The sequence below is a fragment of the Asparagus officinalis genome, chromosome 8, assembly GCF_001876935.1.
Source record: "Asparagus officinalis chromosome 8, Aspof.V1, whole genome shotgun sequence".
Taxonomy (NCBI): Eukaryota; Viridiplantae; Streptophyta; class Magnoliopsida; order Asparagales; family Asparagaceae; genus Asparagus; species Asparagus officinalis.
Window position 1 is genome coordinate 116,064,568 of NC_033801.1, and position 2,794 is coordinate 116,067,361.

Below are 2,794 nucleotides of genomic sequence, written 5' to 3' on the forward strand. Positions count from 1 at the left end.
CAATTGGTATGATTGGTTCTTGCACATAAAAAATGAAGAATATCAAGAGATGTGGGTGAAGGAGATGAAATCATGGGTAAGGTTTATTCATCGTCTTATACATAGAGGGATATTACGTGATCTAGTAAACCATCGAGGGGGTTCAATTAAACTTCCCAAAAGTAAATAATAACCGAGAAAACCCCAAGTTACTGAATGAAGTAAAAGTTACATACACAAATCATCTGACAAAAGAAGTACAATTCTACAATCTGCTCTACATCATATACAGACCATGACATGGTTGCAGAATGTTCTTTTCACAATAGTAAGCATTTATTTCCTAACAGGTTTGCCATCAAATAACATTTACATTGTGTTAAAAGAAATATAACCCCTTACGTCATCAACTTGCAACATCCACAAACTATCTAGACAAAGAAATATAGCTAAAAGCAAAGGATTGCACAATTTTTAAGAAAAGGAACAGTCTTTAACACATACAACTACATCAAAAGCAGAATGACAGAACAAACTGTTAAATGATTTCAGGTTCAAGTTCAAATTAGATGAAATTGGAACCTCAAATGCGCTCACCACGAGATATTTTAAATTAGAAATTATCATTTCATGAACATACCTGAATGCAGAAAACCCGACTCCCAATGAAAAATTCTCTCCTAGAACCCAACTCTAGCGAAGCAGTGCATCAAAACAACAAAAAAAACCAAATTGAAATTCGAGAAGAACGAGAAAATTTAAAATTAGAAACGGAACCATAAAAGACACCGCGGAGATTGAAGGACGATGGATGAAACAAACCCTAGAAACAATCGAAAAGACAAGAAAACCCTAGAAATTGATCGTGAAAGAATCGGAGACTTACGATCGCGATTTCTTCTTCTCGAATTGAAATGGAGAAGAAAGAGGAGGAAAAGGAAAAGGGTTTGAGTTCTGAAGCTGCCGGCGATTTGGGATGTCCACTCGCGAGCTACGCGCTCCGTGGGCCGCGCTCCGTTTTCTTCTCTCTCGCAGAAGGATGTGAGAGAAAACTAAATGGGCCCACTTCCGTTCTCGCTTTACTTTCGCGTCGGGTTTTTTACCTATCAGACCCTCTTTAAAACGAGAGTTTGGTAAAAACTTTCTTTGAAAACTTGGGGAAAATGTGTCCAGGCCCCAAAAATAAAAACGTTATGTGTTGCAACCCCTCTTAGTTTTTCCCATATGATTCAGCCCCTTGAAGTGTGATACTTAGTACTGTAGTCTCATTTTAGCAATTATTGCATGCCAGCTAAGCTAAAATCTCCAAAATAACCTTATCTCATCTCTTCAATCCCTCAAACCCAACTCTCTCTCTCTCTCTCTCTCTCTCTCTCTCTCTCTCTAAAACCAAGGGCTTTCTCAAGCTCGTCGCTCTGGCCCTCGCCCTCCTCGTCGTCATCGTCGCCCCCTCCGCCCAGGCCCCTAAGCGTCTCCTTCGAGTTTGCCACAACGGGCCTGTTATGTTTGCTGGATATGAGAGGAAAATCATGGAGTTTAATTAAGTATTCAGTTCATTTATTTCTCATGTGTGCCTAAGCCTTGTGTCAGAAAAGCAAGGACTCGCAGAAGTCTCGTGATTTACATAAATCAAAATTGTATTTTTATTTTGAGCTCGTGGACGTAATGATGGGTTTTGAAGTCAAAGAAGAAAGTGAATGACATGGCTAGTTTTGACTTTAATTCTAACGAGACTTTTATCAAAGAAGAAAGTGAATGACATGGCTAGTTTTGACTTTAATTCTAACGAGACTTTTAATGTCTTCTTTTTTTTTAAACTTGTGACTCTCCTCTGTTGATGAACCAACAACACCCTCAATTTCTTTTCTTTTTTTTCTAATCGGAAAAAATAATCGTGTCTTGATCTTATATCCGAAATCTTAGTTCTTAAGCTCTTGGGCTCTCAAGTTAGTTCTAACTTACTCCATGTTAGTTTTAACTCGCCCCATGTTAGTTCTAGCCCGTCCCATGTTAGTTCTAGCTAGTTGGGGTAAGCTAGAACTAATAATATTCGAAGCGATATAATGAGAGGTAGAAAATAAGCCCAAGTGAAAGGAAGATATCGTGTGATAGACAATATAAATGGATACACACTGACGAAGACTCACTGCTGCCGTCGAACGATGTTTCGGATGTTACTGAGAGAGATAGAGAATGAGTTAGAGCGTGATACAAATTGGAGATGATAGGCAACATGTAGGGCTAGTCACCAAATAAAAAATCGGCGGAAACAAAGAGTGGAGGTGATCGGAAAGTGCGTGCGAAGTCGGCACAAAACTACAGTTTTCTGCAGTGCAATCTCTCGCCGTTCGGGTTTGTTCTTCGTTGTTTGGAACTTTTCACTGCTGTCTAGGCTTGCCGGAGGTGGGAGGAGGTTGTCGGGGTCGTCGGGGTGTCTCGGTGGGATCCGTCGGAGGTGGGAGGAGCTTTTCTCAAGTTAGTTCTAGGCTCTTGGGCTCTCAAGTTAGTTCTAATTTGCCCCATGTTAGTTCTAACATGTCTCATGTTAGTTCTAGCCCGCTCCATATTAGTTCTAGCTAGTTTTAGCCCTAATTCATCTTAGTTCTAGGTTCTTGGTCTCTCAAGTTACTTCTAACTTGCTACATGTTAGTTCTAACACGTCCCATGTTAGCTCTAGCTAGTTGGGGCAAGTTAGAACTAATAATATTCGAAATGATATAACGAGAGTTAGAAAATGAGCCCAAGTAAAAGAAAGATACCGTGTGACAGACAATATAAAGGGATACACACCGACGAAGATGATGGTAAAAATGGA

The 2,794-nt window shown here is 39.9% G+C and overlaps 1 protein-coding gene across 6 annotated transcripts in view; it reads right to left on the bottom strand.

The window, feature by feature from the left end:
- LOC109819631 (protein phosphatase inhibitor 2) overlaps window positions 1-1,048 on the bottom strand; it is a 9,911-nt gene extending 8,863 nt beyond the window's left edge. For 2 of the 6 annotated variants that reach the window (XM_020385418.1, XM_020385413.1), the window contains exon 1: window positions 866-1,046. The gene's annotated coding sequence lies outside the window, so the exon portion shown is untranslated. Of the gene's footprint in view, window positions 1-619; window positions 673-865 lie in introns of all 6 variants that reach the window. The other 4 variants (XM_020385416.1, XM_020385414.1, XM_020385417.1 and 1 more) reach the window with 4 other exon arrangements.